Here is a 20,735-nt window from a genome sequence, read left to right as displayed (position 1 = left end):
AACAAAAAGATGTTAGTTGAAAGAGAAAAAAAAATTCAAGCTGCTTTGAGATACCTTCCTTGATTGGAAAAAGCTATCTGCTATGGGAAGAAGAAGGCCAACACTCAAAAGAAACAGAAGAAGAAGACAGAGAAAAAAATTGAAAAATCGACTCTTTGGGTCCAAATGTACTTAAAGTGCATTCAATTTTGCAGTCACATGAATCAATACATTCATTCTCCTTTGATTTGAATCTGTGTGAGTTGAGTTTGTCGCTTGCAAACCAAGAATTCTGATTAATATATACAGTACATCACAGTTGTGTGTTTGTTTGACATAATGTTTTCCTGGATAATTGTGTTAATGAGACAAGATCTGAAATTAAAACTCTAAAGTAAAGATAATAGCATTCAATTAATTCTGTCACATATTCATTTATTCATTTGTCATTATGAAGGGTAAATTTGGGAAGGAGGATAAGAAATCATTTATAGCATAAAGCTCTGATATCTCGATTGCAAAATTCTAATCTCTATAAGATGACTATAATATAGCTATTTCTGCTTGAGAAATGAGTGGTTTCTGACTAATTCTGAATTTCTGTCTTATTGTGTGTTCTGAATTAGTATTTCTATGAATGGGAAATATTAATTCTCATCAGAACCCATTTGAATTCTGACAATAGTTGTGATTTATATTTGCATCTAATTACATTCCACTAAAAGGGACAAAATTGGATGTAGCAGAGACTGAATCCTGTTGAGTCCTGAAGAGGTAAGGGAGGCTACGGAAATTAGCAGTCTGGTGAATTTGGAAGATGGTAGGTGTGTGAAGAGCATTATATTGTCACCATCTGAATGTAATACAAGGTATGACACTCTTGTGGGGTGTCAGCATTTGTCGGCTCTGGGTTCCCAGTAAACATAGGGCTTCTCTGACTAAATGCGTGCGCGCACACACACACACACACACACACATGCATCTTTTACACACAACATTCACACACACGTACGTTTGCACACCCATGCACTCAGATACTCTCTCTCCCTGTCTCCATTCCTGGCTCTTTAAACACAAGAAGCTACTAGGTACATTTATTATCCAAACAGTTAAAAAGTATAAAGAAGTTACAAAAATGTAAATGTGGCTACAGACTTACTCATTTCATCTCTCCTCTTTCATCCACTCTAGGCCTTTAACCTCTTCAAAGCAGACAGTGTATGGTTTATTAAAAACATACCTAAGCCCCCTCCAAATTTCCAATGGCTGCTTTAGATATTTCATACAAACATCTACAACATTTTTTTTCACATGCTGGGGGAAAAAAATCAAGTTTTCTTTGAAGAAGCTTTGTGACTGTCCTGATTCCCCCAGTGCTTATATTAATTAATCTCCAAGCTTTTCATTAACTTTGGTTCCAGGCACCTGCTGCATATCCGTATTACCCGGGGAGCTTTCTTGGGAGACCAGGTGGGGAGCCTCTGCTCTACAGCCTGTCACTCACAGTATGGTCCTAGGACAAACCGTACTGGCTTCACCTGAGATCTTTCTAGAAACGCAATACCTCTGGCTCCCCAGCAGACATATTGAATCAAAATCTACAACAAAGATTCCCCACATGTTTCAGTGCACATTAGTATCTAAGAAGCATCTACAGAACATGGTCAACAGAACTGGTCCTTCTCTTCTCCATTCCTTCTATCAAAAATTCTGACTTCTACTTAATTAAGAACATTATATAGTACACTTAAATTTGATTTATTCTTCATCTGGACCTTGCTCCAACAAAACTTAAATCCTATCCAAAACCACAAGTAAGGGTAGACTTTAAACTTTGTAAAGGTCCTCTTTAATGTCTCATTCCATTTATTTTCAGAAGTGTATTCCCTGTCTGCTTGTACCGCGAAAGCGTCCAGAGCTTTATCTTCTTGTATTTCTTGACCTTTGCTTCCCATGTAGGTTTTACTTCCGAGGCTATTTTATCTTGGCCGTGACATTGTCTTTCATCTTCTGCTACTAAATTTTCAAAATCTTTCCTTTGACAGACTTCCCAGGCTGTTGCCTTTCATCTTTCTGGTCAGCTTTAATTTTAACTAATATGGAGACCCCATTTTCTGTAGGCTGTCAGGTGAGATGCAATGACCTATTCCAAGTTCTAAATTTCATTTTTAGGAAATTGTCTGTCAGTATCCATTTTCTGGCTGTTCCGATTTGACTTCAAAATGTCTGGATAAATGTGATTCATCAATCACGGTGACATTTTATCTTCCCACTGCCAGATGCTTGGTGTTCCTCAAACCACCACCTGAGGATTCTCAATTTTTCACTTTTCATCTGGATATTTTGATGTCATACAGATGCAGTAGATTGAAAATCATACAAAAAAGTGATTGGCTTATTATAATAACAGCCATAAAAAGTAAGCAATGATAATCAGAACATGAAGGTTGTTATGAATGAAGTCTGCCCTTGTGTCTTCACTTCCTCACTTCCAGAAACTTTGCAGCCATACCCTTTCAATAACCTCTCCCATGATTAGACCCTGGACCAGGCCATCATCAGGAATTGTCCATTTCTGGCACACTGAAGGCCAACTCCCCGCTGTCTGATCAAAAACTGCTTATTGGTCAGACTTTATTCACTCATCCATGCTGTTGACCTTGATTCAGGTGAAATCAACCAGAACATGAGCTGAGCCTTACTGTAGTTTTCATAGGAAATCAAATTACCTAAGAATGTCATGATTATGAGGTCATTGCTAAAGATTTCGTGGACTCACACAGAAAGGTCACATCACAAAAGGCCCAATATTACTGTTCTCCAAAGTCCAGACCTTCCCAAAGAGGGCTCCACCCCACCTCCACTCAGCAACACTAACATGTAAGTCAGAAGGATTGTGAATGTACTTCAAGTATTCCAGTGTCCTTATATTAGCCAAGAGGAGATGCAAAGTATTTGTTAGACCTTGGTAAAGTAACAATGCATGCTGTGGTTTCTGGTATAACCACTAAGAAAAAATAAATAGGGATGCTTGTGTCCTGCAGTTGATTGAGCATCCAACACTTGGTTTCGGCTTAGATCTCAGAGTTGTGATCTCAGGGTCCTGAGATCAAGTTCCTCCTTGGACATCATACTCAGCACAGAGTCTGCTTGAGACTCTCTTCTAGTCCCTCTGCCCCAGCCCCACTTGTGCTCTTGCTCTCTCTCAAATAAGTAAATCTTTTAAAAAAGAATGAATACAGTTGACCCTTGAACAACATGGGTTTGAATTGTGTGAGTCCACTTACAGATTTTTTTCAGTACAGTACTGTAAATGTATTTTTCTCTTCCTTGTGGTTTTCTTAGTAACATTTTCTTCTCTCTAGCTTACTCTATTGTAAGAATACAGTATATAATACATATAACAGATTGTCTATCTTATCTGTAAGGCTGCCAGTAAAAAACTCTTTTTTTGTGTGTTTGAGCTTCTCTTTATTGAGACTCCTTGCTTATGGATATTTTAGTTAGATATGGACATCTAGGGTTTTTTTTAATTCATTGAGAAAGTAAGTTCACAGCTTTATGACTTCTTATATTGCTCATAAAAAGTATTGCTGTTGATTCCTTAAAAGTAATATGTCTTTTTCTTTGGTTGCTTTTAAGATGTCCCCTTATTCTTTAGCTTTCTGAATTTTCACCATGGTGCATCCCTTTTTCTTTTCTTCTTGGAGATCATACAACTTCTTAAATATGTGATTGGTGTCCTTCCATAGCTCTGGAAAATAGCCACTATCTCCTCAAATACTGTTTCTTCTTCCTTCCTTCCTTCTTCTTCTTTTATTAACATAACCAGCCCGTGGTATAGCATACTGAATCATAAAGACAATTTCACTCCAAAAAGTCATTTAAATGCCAAATCAAAACACTGTGGTTGTTAATGGTGGTCTATGGCAGACCTGGTTATTTTATACAAATTAAGATGCCTTAAAACTGTATAAGTGGGGCACCTGGGTGTCTCAGTGGGTTAAGCCTTTGCCTTCGGCTCAGGTCATGATCTCAGGGTCCTGGGATCGATTCCCACATCAGGCTCTCTGCTCCGCAGGGAGCCTGCTTCCTCCTCTCTCTCTCTCTCTCTCTCTGCCTCTCTGCCTACTTGTGATCTCTTCCTGTCAAATAAATAAATAAAATCTTTTTAAAAAACTGTATAAGCGAAGGCGGGTCAGCAGGAATATACAAATCTTAGCTTTCCCTGCTGGAGTGTGACCCTCAGAGAGGTCTTTTGTGCCCATTCTGCTTCCATCAGAAGGTTCATCCCTAATAGGCAAGCATAAAGGATTATCATATAAGCCCCCATAGGGCAATAATGGACCAACGCAAGGAGGAACAGATGAATAAACTTCATCTCCATTACAGTTTAAGGATTTGGGTAGTAGAAACTAACTGCCATGTTTAATGTGGTTTACACAGGAAAATACTTTCCAGGCTCCAAACACCTGAAATCTATAAATTTCTCTGTGTACTCATTCTTTTTAAAAATTAACATAATTTAAGATTATGCATTCTGGGACTATCTGGAGCTGTTAACTAGAAGCCAGGTAAAGCATACTCTTTAAAAACAGTAAGAAAAAAAAACAATCATTTTTAAGAGAGGATAGCAGATGTTATCAGGTAGTTGGGGTAATTGATTATTGGTTATGGTAAATTGGTTACCGTGGTTGAGGACAAGATCTACGGCCAAGACGCCTGGGGGCTCAGTGTGGCGAAGCAACATCTCCTCGCATTCCCCCACTGGGCATGATCGGAGATTACTGCTGCAGGGTCCAGGGATCTTCTTCAACATCTTTGGGTCTGTGTTCTCCTCCATAAAAGTAGTGGGATTGACTAGGTTAACTTAAGGTCCTTTTTAGTTCTAGAATGCTGTGATTCATCTTTGATTCATTGATAGGGATTTTCAACTGCCCCAGTTCATTCAGAGAAGCAGTTTATTTTTCCTGGTATTGATTCATATGAATTTGTCACAAAGTTCTTTATATAAGGCACATTGACTAACTCAACTGATAATTTGCTTACTATCATTCTGCAAAGGAGACAGAAATGCACAGTTAGTAAGCTTTTCTTTTATCCTCCTTCTATAAAACTTTGGGACAAAAAAGAAAGGTAAACTCAGTATTTCCTAAAGTGTATTTCATCAGCTCTACAAGATATCATTAAAATTATGTTTTTAAATTAAAATTAAAATTTTGAATTAAAAAATGTAATCAAAAATTTTTAAAGGAAAACATTAAAAACCTTTAAAGATAAAAAAGCTGAGAGGGGCTGCCTGGGTGGCTCAGTGGGTTAAAGCCTCTGCCTTCAGCTCAGGTCATGATCCCAGGGTCCTGGGATCAAGCCCCGCATCAGGCTCTCTGTTCAGCAAGGAGCCTGCTTCCTCCTCTCTCTCTGCCTGCCTCTCTGCCTACTTGTGATCTCTGTCTGTCAAATAAATAAATAAAACCTTTAAAAAAAAAAAAAAAGCTGAGAGTCCCCCCTGGGACTCTCTCATGGGTCATCTTTTACTTCCCCACAGTGTTAAATGCCATCTTTGGGCTCATGGCTCCACTCAAGGTTATCTCCACTCAGTCCCTTGGTCCTATCTGACTCCCCATTTCTCTCTATGACTCTTGAACACACTTCACTCCTTCCTACCTCGGGGACTTTAGACTTGCTTCCTCCAACGTAAGCACCCTGCCAGTCATTCTCAATCACGGACCCTAGTTGTCTTTTTAGTACTTGGTACAAGCCATCAGTATATTTCTTATTTGTTTCTTTGTTTGCCTTCTCCCTCAGGAGGCAAGCTGCTAGAGAGCAAGGCCATATCTGCCTATTCTCCCAAGTATCCAGCATGGTCCCAGGTACATAGCAGGTGCCAATAAATCTTTATTGGATAGATGAATGTGGTTCTTTTGGTTCCTTAAGCTAAGAGAGTCCCTTCACACCGTTTGTCGGTAGTCAAGTCTAGAGCAGAGAGTCTGGAACACCCCAAGGAAATGGATAGTTAACAGAGCTCTTAGATGTCTCCCTGAAGGATGAAAGCTTCAAGGGTGACTGGGGGAAGAACTGGTTGGGAGTCATTCCCACTTACTTCTCTGAAGAATTCCCTAAATGCCATTTCTAACACAATATATTTTCCAAAAAGAGCCATAAAAATACTTCCTATTCCACTAACTCTTCTGTGTCTTTGATACTCCTCCTGTTGGGAGGTAGGATCTGTATTCCCTCCCCTTGAACCCGGGTGGGCGTATAATTTTAGCAGTGACATTCCCTTGAAAAAAGAAACAAATAAACAAGTCTACCTCATAAAAGGCAGTAACAGCTTTCACCTGGCTCTCCTGGAATGCTTGCTCTTGGAACCTAGCTATCATTCTGCGAATGCCCAAGGAGACACATGGAGAGGACATGCATGGACGTTCTGGCCAATAGCCTCGGCTGCAGTAACAGATAAAAGCCAGTATCAGCCACCAGACATTTGAGGAAAGCTTCTAGAAGATTCCAGTCCTCCAGTTATCAACCATGGCCTTTGAATCTTCCTAATCAAGGTTCTCATCGGATAGCAGAGAGAAACCATCCCCCAATCTCCCCTGTCCAGATTTCTGACCCACAAAAATCTGTGAGCATAATAAAATGGGTTTTTGAAGCCATTGTTTTTTTAGGGTTTTGTTAGCAGCAACAGAAACTGTATTCTTTGTTGTTAGTTATAAAATAGTCCCTAGCCTCTGTCAGTTGGACAAATGGCAGTGTTGCCCCAATTGTGAAACTGCAAACAAGGATTCTGTTTGGAGACACGAACCGTTCTTTCATTTCTGCATAAAGGTAGGGTGCTGTGGTGAGCTAGGGCCAGCTCACAGTGGCTTCGGAGGTGCACAGAGCCAGTCTGTATAGATCTTCGCAGCTGGCCTAGTGGAAATAGTTACACCACAGAAACTGGCAGGCACTATAATTCGGGCTTTTTAGCCCCCTCCAGAGAACTGGCTTACCAGCGTACCACTAGAAAGGTGTTGCTTCAGTTTTGTTGATACTAATATTTCTGCCTGATTGAAAAAAAAAAAATTAAGTGTGACTTTACCAGCAGTTTTTCCTCCAAGGCTGCTCGTAAGCCCATCTGTGGCTCAGTCAGTTAAGCATCTTCCTTTGGATCAGGTCATGATCTCCGGGTCCTGGGATCGAGTCCCAAATCCTTGCATCCTCTTTGTCAGACTCCCTGATCAGCGGGGAGTCTGTTTCTCCGTCTCCCTCTGCCCCTCCCTCCCAGCTCATGAGCTTGCCCTGTCTCTCAAATAAATAAAATCTTTTTTAAAAAATTTAAAAAGCCTGTCTGTGATTTTCTAAGAGCTGCTTGTGAACCTAAAACTCGAGGGTCAACTCCCCCAGTCAAATGTTCTCTGCGAGGATTTCTGCAGGGGCTGTCCCATCGTCCCTGTGGTGCCCCTGACACAAAGTTACAGACAGCATCTGAGCAAGCCCAGGTGTTCTGGGATGGGCTGAATGCCCCATGACTCCTTAGGCGAGAGGGGTTTTCCTCCTCCACTTAATGGGTTCATAGAAAGCTCTCCTGCTAGGGACAGCTGAGCCGCTCAAAGCCTGGCCAGAAAGCTCAGCGCTGCTGCCATTTCAGATGGTAAGTCACGGCAGGGGCCCTCCAGCCCCCCACTGTGGTGGCTGAGGGCCACACACATGACTGAGACAAACACAAAAGGATGAATCAGGCCTATGAATTGAGCCTTTAATAAAGGCTTGTGGAATTGCATTATTAAGTCAAATCTCCCAGTGCATAAGTGGTACTTTCTGGTACCACTCTAATAAATTACATCTCTGATGTATTATTTGCATAGCTATTAAGTATCTTCATTATTGGGATAGGAACTTGGGCAGCAAGGGATGGAGTATTAAGTCCTATGGTCGACTAACACAGTGGGAATGCTAGAAGTAAAACCAAGGTTTGCATTCATTCAAACTAGGGTTTGAGAAGGAAATACTCTCAACTCTTGCACCGTATGCCCTCACATACTCATATCAGCAATTCTGTTTCTAACAGCTGAGCCTGCAGAGACATTTGTATGTGGACAAATTAACAAAGAGGTGCTATAAGGATGTTCCTCGAGATATTGTTTGGCTTCATCAACAGGTTACTAGTTTAAAATGTAGCAACCCATGAGAAACCTGGCTGGCTGAGTTGGTTAAGCATCTGACTCTTGACGTTGCCTCCAGCCATGATCTCAGGGTCCTGAGATCACGCCTCGCATTAGGCTCCACGCTGGGTGGGGAGACTGCTTAAGAGTCTCTCTCTTCATGTCCCCTCTGCCCCTCGCCCCCTGCTTGCTCACGCTCTTTCTCTTAAAAAAAAAAAAAAAAGGCAACCCATGTAATGAAATATTAAAAGAAAAGCTCTTTTAGAAGAGGTCAGGCCTGTGTATATTTATATAGCTACATCTCTAAAATACCTTCAGTGACAAAAACCAAAGCAATGCAGGCTGTATATAATATTGCAAATTGGCTAAAAAATATATATGTGGGTCTGTGCATGAAAAATGTCTGAAGGGAAACAAGACAAACTGTTGGAGGGAATTGGGTTAAAAGGACAAGAAATTGGGCGCCTGGGTGGCTCAGTGGGTTAAGCCGCTGCCTTCGGCTCAGGTCATGATCCCAGAGTCCTGGGATCGAGTCCCGCGTCGGGCTCGCTGCTCAGCAGGAAGCCTGCTTCCCTTCCTCTCTCTCTGCCTGCCTCTCTGCCTACTTGTGATCTCTCTCTGTCAAATAAATAAATAAAATCTTTAAAAAAAAAAAAAAGGACAAGAAATTTGAGATGGTGGAGCGCCTGGGTGGTTCAGTCAGTTAAGCATCTGCCTTCGGCTCGGGTCGTGATCCTGGAGTCCCAGGATCCAGCCCTGTGTTGGGCTCCCCACTCAACGGAGAGCCAGCTTCTCCTTCTGCCCCTCACTCTTATTCTGTTCTCTCTGTCTCTTTCTCTCTGTGTGTCTCTCAAATAAATAAATAAAATCTTAAAAAAAAAAGTTTCAGACGGAAAAGAGTCTGACTTTTCAATTATATAGTTTTGTTCTGTTTGAAATTTTTACCACATGCATATATTTTAAAGCTTAAGAAATCACATACTGACTCAATAATAAGTTAATGTAACTTACTAAAATAACCTACTTTGGGTTAAGATACTTGAGATCCTTCTAGACAATTCTGTCCTCTTCATTTTTTATTGTGCCTGAGAAGATCTTGCAGTTATCATCTGCTAATGAACCATGCCCTTATAGATTCACTCTGACCTCAAGCAGCTCACTGAAACGTTCTTTCAAAAAAGATAAGTCTGTTTTACTTGTTTATCATTGTATCTCCCAGCACCTGGAACAGTACCTTGTGCACAGTGAAGGCAAATAAACAATGAAAAAGTATAGTATGTCAGATTGTAGCTAGTTCTGTGAAGAAAATTGAGCAGAGGTGGGGAGGGATAAGTTTCAGTTTTTTAAAAGGTGAATCGGAAAAGCTTTATCAGTAAGTTGTTATTTGAGTAAAGACAACGGATTTAGAAGAGCAAGGCCCAAGACTGTTGGGAGTAAGAGATTTCCCAGCAGAAGAGTAGCAAGTGCAAAGGCCCTGAGGTGGGAGAACTTATCAAATCATATGCTGAATTTCTTCTAAATTTTACATCCAAATATATGATATCATTTCAGAACTTAACACAGGAGTATGAATACAATAGATTTTATCTATTTCATCATTTCTTTGATTTCTAGGGTTAAAGACATTAACCAAATCAATGATTTTGTTATTTTAAGCAAATAGAAACTGTTGTTCTAAGGGAATTGGAACTGAGATTACTAGCCCAAGAGAATTGGGGTGACTCCTTTGAGAAATCCTGCATGATTCTTGAGAGCTAAAACTGCTTCTTAACAGTTGAAGATATGCAGGGCAGTTTTGCAAATGACCCTGAGCCATAAGATTTAAGCACCTTTTAATGGACATTCTCCCAATATGGACACCCAGTCCATACTTGTCTAATGGAGTAATCTCTTAGCTCCTCCCTGGATTTAGGGTCACATTGCCTAATTCTCAATCTGATTTGGGTCTGCAACGTCCTGGACCAGAATCAATAAACCTCTCCATCACCTGATTTCCAGCATGTCTGATTATGAGCTGGAGTTTTGCCATCATCGTGATGATACCTTGTTTCACTTTTCTGTCAGAGCTTTCTGATTCTCATCAACTACTTCAGGATCTTGTTCTACTTGACCTCCTCATAATATTTGACACTCTCTTTCTCTCTCTCTCTCTCTCTCTTTTTTTTTTTTTTTGAAGTATAGTTAACATAGTTAACATACAGTGTTAGTTTCAGGCATACAACATGGTGATTTGACAGTTCTGTATGTGACTCAGTGTTCTCCATAGCGTGGTCACCATCCATACCATACAAAATTATTGCAATGTTATTCACTATGTTCCCTATGCTGTGCTTTTCATCTCAATGACTTATTTATTTTATAACTGGAAGTTTGTGCCCCTTATTCTCCTCCACCTATTTTGCCCATCCCCCAAACCCCTTCCCCTGTGGCAACCAACTACCAGTTTGTTCTTTGTATTTATGAGTCAGTTTCTAGTTTTTTTGTGTGTGTTTCTTTGTTTTGTTTTCTAGATTCCCTGTATAAGTGAAATATGTGGTATTCTGACTTATTTCACTTAGCATAGTATGTTTTAGGTCTATCCTTTCGCAAATGGCGAAATCTCCTTCTTTATAAGGAGGGGTAATGTCTCATTCTTTGTATGCTTGAGTAATATATTCATGTAATATATATCACATCTTCCTTATTCAGTCATCCATCTATGGACACTTGGGCTGCTTGTGTATCTTCTTGGCTATTGTAAATTGTCCGACATTCTTGATGACAAAACGCTTCCCCCAAACTCTACTTTGGCTTCTCTAACAGTTTTCCACTAATCTAGGATCTTTCCCAGTCTCCTTCTTCTTGTGCTCTTCCCTAAAGAGTGATGTTCCCAGGATCTGTTTGACTCTTTTCTTTCTATTCCTGGCATTGACTGTCAGTTAAATGCTTATAACATTCTCCCTATATTAATCTATTGGGAGAAATGAGACCATTTCCGCCCCATCCCCACTACCATTGCCATTGTAACTCATGAGTAATGTCACCTGTTCAATGTTAAACAGAAAATCTAATAACACAGTGAATAATATTAACCATATATAGAAGAAAACAGAGAGATCATGCAGAAACACAAAACTGAAGCTATTTGTGTCTGTCCAAGCCCAGTAAACTGCCCTTGTGTTTTGCTCTTCCTGAAGGAAGACTTAAATAGAAGGATGTGGTCAGCAGGCGGCTTAAAGAAAAAGCCACTAGATACTGCAAGCCTGTCTACGTGTCCAATACACAGTCCAAAGGAGAGGGAGCCCTTGCTGCCTGACCTGAGAGCTCACTGCCATGGTTCCTTTGCTGTTTTCCCAACACCCTACCCCAGTCTGCCTTAAACAAGCATTCCACAGCCAGGCTACTTAAGAATCTCAACTTTTGGTATATGGGTAAGAAGGAAAAAAATAGAAAAGACACCGATATCCATGTCCCTACTTCAGCCCCTTCTCTTCTTCTGAACCTCTGGTGGAACCCCTCCATGGGTACAGGCATAGGTCTCCTCAAGCTGATTGTGGCTTACTGCAAACAGTAAGCTCTCCCAGGACCAGAGATCACCAACTTGGGACACTCCCATTTCCAGGAAGAGCAAAAGGAAGAGACTAGGATCTGGAGATTGTTAACTCAGGGATCAAACCTCCTAGGCTCAAATCCCAGCTCAGCCACTTACTGGTTATATGCCTTCAGCAGGTTACATGCATTGTTGTACCTCATTTTTCTGGTCTGCAAAATGGGGATAAATAGAGCATCTAGCTTACAGGGTTTTAAGCGTTCAAGAGTTAATATGTTTGAAGGGTGTTGAACAGTGCCTGGTTCAGAGTGAAATTCTCAGTGTCCTCCTAATGGCTAGGGAGGGGCAGGAGAAATACCACAAACCTCAGCAGTCCTGTGCTCAGAACAGTCGTTGTGCATCTCCTAATTTCTGCTCATTAGAGCAGAGCTTGCTTCTCGCTGATTCTTTTCCCCCAAGGCAATTACATCAGAAGCATGGTGCTTCTTCCTCTGGTTGTTTTTTTCTAAGACCCAAGCAGAAGAGAGGAATCAAATGACTCTTCGTTCAACTGCTTTATCTTCCTCAGGGTAAGAAGTTTAATAAATTAGAACATTCTTCCAGCTGGTTCCTGTGGAGAGTACAAAGTTACCTTTCGAATTATGACATATTTTGAACTAAATATTGCTATTAAATGCTGAACATTTCCACAACCCGGTATCTTCCTTTGGTGGTTTGCTGTTTTGTTTTTATAAGGGAGCAAAAACCATTTGTAGAAAATAATTCTCGTGTGTGGGTAGAAATGGTTTCATTATTTTAACCCCAACCTCAGATTTAGCTAAGCACTAACAAATTTCAAGACACCGACTCCACGGTGCCTAGAAACATGTACATGAATATCCCAGAACGGCGATTCAATAAGAGTCATTCATCTCCCTTCCCTAACTTACATGTTATGCTCACCAAGCAGCCTTCTGATTATAATTTATCTTACAGTAATTTGTCTTCAGGCAGAGAATGTACTTAGCAGTGAACTAAAGTCTTTGGAAGAACGTAGTAGTTTTGTTTCTACTCTAAATTAATGAACTGACATGTTGGTTGTGCATCAATCCCGTGTGAGTTCGATGTACATGAAACAGCTCCTAAAACACTGGTTGGTTCAGTGGGGGGGGGGGGGGGGAGGAGGGGTTTGCAAAGTAGAGTTCCTCATCCTCCAAAGCCTCTTGAATGCTGTGGCCACATTCAACTTTGATTGCCATTTTGTAAGCCCTAATGGGGATCCTCCTAGTTTACCTTTATGACATCTCCATTCAGTTCTTTGTTCCTGCAGCAACTACCGTAGCTATATCTCCTATTATGACCTCTATCTGTATCTGCCCAGTGGACTCTAACTGAATCCCACAGGCATTTCAAGGTCAGCATTTCTAAGATATAATGTATAGTCTTGTCCTGCAAGCCCATTCTTCCTACTGCCCCTAAGGATGTTGGGAGATCATGGAAAGGCTTTAAGCAGAGAAGTAACATGATTTGGTTTGCATTTCTGTAAAAGTTCTCTACCTGGTATATAGAATATATTGTTAGAGGGCAAGAATGGGTACAGCAGTGCCAGTTAGCAGGCCATTGCTGTCATCTAGGTTAGCAACCATGATCTGGACTGAGTTCTTCCCATTGGAAATAAAGAGAAGGGGACAATCCAAGAGACACTTACCAGGTGTACTTCTGATAATCAGATGAGAAAAGTGGGACAGATGGAGGTCCCAAAGATGACTCCCTGATCTCTGGTAGATGGTGGGATCATACACTAAGAAATAGGGAGGAAAAGCAGCAGGTTTGGGGAGGAAGATCATAAATTCTGTTTTGGACATGTTGCATTTGACACATCTCTGAGACATTTAAAAGAGAATACCACGGAGGGAATTGAACTTAAGGTAGGAGCTCAGCTGAGAGAAATGGGTCAAAGTTGTAAGTGTAGAAGTCATCATATTGATAGTGCTTGTATTGGTAAGTATGCATAGGATCATCAAGGGAATGAGTGGAGAAAGAGGAGAGAGACATTAGAAGAGAACTGTACTCTTCCAACTGCCTTCTAATTGTATTCTTCCAATACAAAAAGTCAGATTGATCTTTAGGATTTGGCAAAGAAATCTGAGAAGCAACGTCCAGAAATGTGGGAAGAGAACAAACAGGGGTGATACCAAGTGAAAGAAGTACTCTAGGGAGGAGGGTGCGGCTCCCTGTGTGTGTTGCTGATCAGAGGGCAAATGGAAGTTTCTACAATCTTTCTGTTGGGAAAAATTGTATCCTAGAATTGGGAAACACTTATTCAAAAAACAACAACAACACCTCTCTGGATAGCTGTACATTATGTTTTGAAATGCAATGTAAATCCTACTTACATATAGTAAAGCAACTTTTCAAAAATGATGTATGCAGGAATTCAAGATAAGGAATTCAAGAAATAACCCACATAATTGTTCATCCAGAAAGTTTATCATTGCAATGTCAAACATTTCAGTGTTTCCAAATATCTCAGTGTCTGGCATCATATAAACCAAATGGGCAGATGTTTGACAGTCTTTTTTTTTTTTTTTTCTCATGAATCATCTTGATATTTAGCATCATGTGTGAAACAACCTGACCCACATTCCCTTCTTTTTTTTTTTTTAAGATTTTTTATTTATTTATTTGAGAGAGAGTACAAGCATGGGAAGAGGCAGAGGGAGAGGAAGAAGCAGGTTCCCCACTGAGCAGGGAGCCCAATGTGGGGCTCGATCCCAGGACCCCAGGATCATGACCGGAGCTGAAGGCAAATGCTTAACCATCTGAGCCACCCAGGCACCCCACATTCCCTTCTTTTTAGCATAAACCACGGGTTGCACCTTGATCCATTTGGTTTATGCACTACTGGTTTCTTAAATCACTTAGAACACCATTTGTCAGTGTTCTCAGACTCACAGATAAAGTATCACATGTGTTTCCTCCCACCATGAAGCCAAATCCAGATAAATTTGGAGTCAGTAGCATAAGCCCTCTAAGATCACCGTCTCAGGCCTTGCATATTTCCAAGGTGATAAAGCTGTGCAGCTAGTTACTATTCCAAAGCACACAGCTAGATTTCCATCACTATGATATATTCCATTTTCTATTCAATTTCATCCCCCAGAGAAAACTCAAGGGTTATATGGAATTGCACATTTAGACTTGCCCTTCTGTCAAACATTAATAGGATCATGGAATCATAATGCAAAGGGAGACCTGGGGAACTCATGGGATCAATCCACTCCCCTTCAGCAGGAGAACATTTAACCTAACCCTCAGGAACTAAGAAATCCTTGTATTTAAAAGAGCTCCCTTCCCTTCCAGAAGAGAAGATTCTACAACCTCCAGCAAACAGTTCTCAGTGCTTAGTAACCTCTACCCTGTGAGAATCCTGGGTAACAGGTCAAAATGACCGTCACAGTAGAAGATTGCCTGTCAAAGATAGAATGGGAAGAAAATGACCTAATTTACCTTGTGATGACTTGAAATAATACTTTGAATTCTGGAAAATATTATGGAAAAATGAAAACATCAAAACAGAGCCAGTTCATAATGTAATGTTTTCCACATTATATTACTCATGCCTGGAAGAGTCCAGAGGTCACTTGGGTCAACTCTTGAGAGGTTGTGAGAATTAACCACTGTCACTCACTCTACCCTTTTCCCTTACTTCTTCCAGTAAGTAAATCTCCCAGCGGGATAAAACTTAATTATTTGAACCATGTTTGCTCAGTTACATATTCTGCCATGATGAATGATGAATGCTTTAATAAGACCATAAGTCCTTTTTTTTTTTTTTAAAGGTGAATATCTTTGAGAATTTTCTGGTTTCCTCCAAGAGCTTAGAACATTCACAGCCCATGTGTTTCTCACCCTTTCAGCAACATTTGCAGGATGCCTACTATGTGCCAGACTCAGGATTAAATGCTAGGCAGAGAAGTGTCTGTTGTAATAACATGCAGCATATGTAAACCCTATGTTAGACACTGAAGGTAAAATGGTGAGCAGAACAGTCTGGTCTTCATGGAACTTATAATTTACAGGTGGAAAAAGGGAATGATCAAAGAGCCATACAAACAAATATGAGATGACCTCTTTGTTAAGAGCCTCTGAATATGCAAATAGAGGGATCCTTCTAGTAGGGGGAAATAATTATTGAGAGGTGATCTGATGACCAAGTAGATTAAGATGAGCTAGCAAGAGTATTCCAGATAGAGAAACCAACATAAGCCAATGTGCTTGGAGATGAAGCACAGTAGATCATTTGAGGAGCTAAAGAAGGCCAGTGTAGTTGGAGCACAGAGAATGCAGGGAGAATGGGGTGGGGGAGGGGCTGTGATGACACATGGCTGGAGGTTTGGTAAAATTCTGGTCTCTGTTCTAAGAGCAATTGAAAGCTATCACAATCCTTTAGACTGTGGAAGAGATGACACAGTCAGACTTGTCTTTCAGGAAGAATATGGTGTCTAGATGAGAAAGGTAGGAAAGGATATGCAGAGCCATTTGAAGACTAGCATAATAGGCTAGCCTAGAGAGGGAAGAAAGGACTACCATGATGGCAGTGGAGTTGGAGACAAGACAAAGATTTTGACAGGACTTGGTGATGCATTGGTAGTGGTTAAGGAAGAAAGAGTTTTCAAGGATGACACCTAGATCTCTTGCTTGCAACTACGACACATGATAGTACCATTCACTTGGAGGAGGGATGGAGAAGAGAATCATGGCAGGTATGAGGGTGGGAGGGCAGGAAGGATGGGGATGGTGATCATGAGCTCAGTTTTATAGCACTTTAATTGGAAGTGCCTTTGAAACCTTCAAGGAAAGATGTCATAGAGATAATAAGGTGGACAGACCCGCCCAAGGCAGAGAGGAGGTGTCAGAGCTGGAGAGGTCATAGACATGTCATGTTGGGTGTCCTGTGTGTGGCAGCTGAAATCACAGGCCAAGGGAGAGAATGCAAAGAAAGAGGAGAAGGGGGCCTAGTGACAGCCTTGAGGACTCCTATCCATAAAGACAGTAGGGGAAACTACATGGGAGACAAAGTAGATGTGAGCAGGGGGCTGGAAAGAAGACCAGGGCATGTGATACCATGGAAGCCAAGGGAAGAGCCTGTCCCTGGAAGAAGAAGTTACTAGTATGGAAGGCAACAGAAACCTGCCCGGAATGGAAAGGAGACAGGGATTACAAACAGAAACCACATTTTCAGAAAATGTGCTGTGTGAAGGAGTGGCAGATGTTGATAGAGAACATAGGGTTTTTACTTTTTGAACATGAGAGAGGTGAGTGTATTTCAATGTCAGTGGAGAGACCTGTGAAAGGCTGAAGATACAGTAGATAGAAGGAGCAAGCAATAGGGAAAATTTCCTGGGGATAGGAGCCTTAGGTGGAAAGGATTTATTTTGAAGGTAGTCATTGTGCATGTTGACAAAGTCAGGTTCTTAAACTATAAAAAACTAACAACCACATTACCAGAGCCAGTATCCCAAAGATACTGTCAGTGGTTCTTCCAGCCGCCATCTTGAGGATGGCCGGTCTAGGCAGGGTCCACCCAGCACAGTGGTAATCTAAGCCTGAGGCTTGGCTCAACCCACGGAGACCACCTGTCCAATAGGGCAACCTTCTCATTCTGTGGCTCCTGGTACTTGTAAACCTCCCTCACAGAAAGAAGTCTCCAGGGGCCCAGACGTGGTTCTGGCACACACACACAAAAAACCAGACAAGGTGAGTACACCAACAGGTGTTATATAAAAGGTCCAGGAGTTGGCAGAGATAAGGAGAATCCCCTCAGCCCTCTCTTTGGGTTTGAGAGAAGTTATCACATGGTTTGCAAACTGTCTAGTCACTTTCTAACTCTTTAATAACTTTAATAAGCAGCTGCTTATTAAAGGCAGGGATGGGACCCTATGTCTGTCCACAGCACCTAGTGCTGTCCCTGATCCAGAGCAGCTGATGGACCAGGAAGGATCCGTCACAGGGAGTAGAAAGAAGGGAGAAAGGGAAAGGAAGCCAAAAAGGTCCATGCTGTGGGGAGGTGTTTGCCTGTATTCTGTGAGTAGGTGGTAGTGATGAAAATTTGTCAGCCGTACTGTCGGGCAATAGCAGATCCATCCAGACACATTTTAGACATTTAGACACATTCTACTTGGAGGTGTGCCAATAGAAGCCTTCGTGAGGCTAGGGAACAGGTCGGGAGACAGGAATGAGAGTGGGAAGGTTGGAATTGGCAGTCAGAGGTTTGCATCTGGGAGTTGTCGACTGTAGTTGGAGCAATTGGAAAACGAAGGCAAGACTCTGGTGGAAGGGATGATCGTGAGCAAACATTGAGGTCCTCGGTGGGCCAAGGGAGGAAACAAGATGTCTGTAATGTCCACTCCCCAGAAGGGAGTGAAACCTCAGAGAAGCAAGGTTTCTGCCCTTCCTCTCTCTGTGTATTTGGTGAACTTGAGTCCTTCCTTCAGCTCAACAAACATTGTCTTTTTCTTTCTTCTTCTTCTTCTTCTTTTTTTTTTTTACAACAGAAAGCACGTTTATTTTATTTTAAAGTTTTTTATTTCAAGTTCAGTTAACACACAGTGTTATGTTAGTGTCAGGTGTATGTATAATATAGTGATTCAGCACTTCTGTCCATCCCCCAGTGCTCATCACGACAAGTGCGCTCCTTAACCCCCATCACCTGTTTTGCCAGCCACATCGTCTATTCCGTGAAACCTTTCCCCGTCACTTCATCCGGCTCTTCCCCACTTCCCTCCCATGCTTCTCAGGATGCATGGTTTCCTTACTTCCACTGGCTCAAACAACATTTTGTACGTTCTAAACAACCCCACAGACATCTGTCATAACATTCTCACATGGTGTTGAGGTGTAGGGTTTACCTGCCTGGATCTCCCACTAATGACTGTCAGCATTCAAAGGCAGGGTCTCTCTCTCATGTGGAGCAGATCCAGCAGGATCATCAGGTCAGTGTCATTTTGAGGAGTCCGTGAGTGCATGGGCATGGCATTCGTATGGAGAGGGTCAAGAGCATTAGGATGGTCAGACACAGAACTCAAGGGGCTCACAAAGAGAGAGAGCGAGCGATTTGGAAGCTGACTGCAGAGCAGAATGATAACACCCAATGCTTCCCACATGCTGGGCCCTATGTCAGCCCTGTATGTGGTAACTTCTCAGTCCTCCCAAAGCCCTTGGTATGCCGGGGATACAAACAAGAGATCCACCCCTCGGAGAGCTTACTTGCCCCAGATCACAAACCTAGAAAGTGAGAGAGGAACAGTTTAAATGTGGGTAGTCTGGCTGGCATCAAAGGTCCGTCTTATCCATTACATGCCACCTTACCTTCTACATGAGATGCCTTCAAAGGCAGTGTGATGGGTTGAATGGTGTGCCTCCAAATCCCGAGGCTGAAGCCCAACCCTCAGTACCCCAAAGGTCTTTAGGGAAATAATGAAGTTGAAATGAGGCAGTAGGGTAGATCCTAATCCAGTCTGTCAGGTGTCCTTATAAAAAGAGGAAATTTGGACACTCAAAGAGATACCAGGGATGTGCATGCAAAGCAGAGTGACCATGTGAGAACAGAGACAAGCCAGCCATCTGCAAGCCAAGGGGAGAGACCTCAGGAGAGACCAAACCCGCCGCCACCACCACCACGTGGGACTGCCCACCTCCAGAACTGTGAGAAAATAAATTCCTGTGTTTTAAGCCATGCAGTCTGGGGGACTTCGTTATAACAGTCCTAGCAGATTAATGCAGGTGGACAAAGCTGTGGAAGATTGGGTCACAGAAGGAAAGTGTCAGAATGTGAGGATGACAGAGAGCTCACCTGTCCAAGTCTAGACCATCAGTGTGATGACAAGTGGGTGACCTGGACACAATTCCCAGAAGGCTCAGCTATCCTCAGTGTTCTGAGTCTAAAGTTTCATTGTATTCTTAAATTTCCACAGCACTTTTCCAGAGGTCTTTCCTGTTCCCCTCTCTCTTTTGGCCCACCCCTGGAGGTTGGAGGGGTAACTGTGGGCATACTGTGGGGTGTCTGGTCTTGGACTCCAGATCTCACACTAGGAAACATAGGCTCAGAGTCTTGGGAAGCCTCCCAGCCAGGACCGCCATCCCTGCTCCCTCTTATCCAAGCCGAGTCATTCATACTTTAATGAGATTATTTTCCAACTCAACCATTTATCCTTAGTTCCATTTATCCCTTTGCCATCTGGTCCCCTTATGTTTGCATGTAAGGCTAGTGGCTTTCTTTGTCTAAGTAGATTTGTCAATAGTTTATAATTTTTCTTGTCATGATCATAATATTTATTTTTCACATTAGATAAACTCTTCTGGAGACTTGGAAGAAAGAGAGTCCCCCTGCTGCCATCTCTTTTTAACCTGAAATTTTTGTTTCTGGGACACGTGGATTTTGGGAATGAGCAAAACTTCCCAAACCAACATATTTTCCCATTCTATTTGCTTCTGTATACCCTAAACTAGTATTTCATTTAAAGAACTATCTTAGATTAGTCTGGCCTCTCAGCAAATGGTCCAGAGGGTCCACTCATGCAAGGTGTGGCCCATTTCCATCCAAACTGAATCTCAAAGCCAGGCCAATCCCATGCTCAGGAGATTTTAACTTCTACCTTTCTCAATCTCCAATGCTTCAAGTTCTTAGTCTTCAAGCTACTTATCCTCTGGTTGTTCAAAACCCTCAGCCCCTCCCCATTACTTATGTCTTTCTTAATTACTAATCTCTTTCATCAGTAAAATTGATGCTCTTTATTTACCATCACGTTATTTCAAGGTTTTCCTTTTTTTTTTCTTCCTTTCCTTTAGTAAAGGACTCTGATATGCCAGTCCTACCCTAATGGACCACAACACACTGTACACCTGTCAAGAGCTTTGAGGAGCCATCTAAGGAAGGCAAGTCTTGGTGGGAAAGCCAGTCCTGCCCTTGGGGCCTGGAATATGATAAACTGTCCTCTCCTGACCTCGACAGCTCTGTTAGGCCAGCCACTGCCTCTGGCTCATTCCCCATCGTGTCCCTGGTACTGGGTGCACAGTGAGAGCTCAATAAATAGACGGATGAA

This window comes from Lutra lutra, chromosome 3, assembly GCF_902655055.1.
Source record: "Lutra lutra chromosome 3, mLutLut1.2, whole genome shotgun sequence".
NCBI lineage: Eukaryota > Metazoa > Chordata > Mammalia > Carnivora > Mustelidae > Lutra > Lutra lutra.
The sequence above is the reverse complement of the archived record's forward strand: the minus strand, read 5'-3'. Positions refer to the sequence as shown.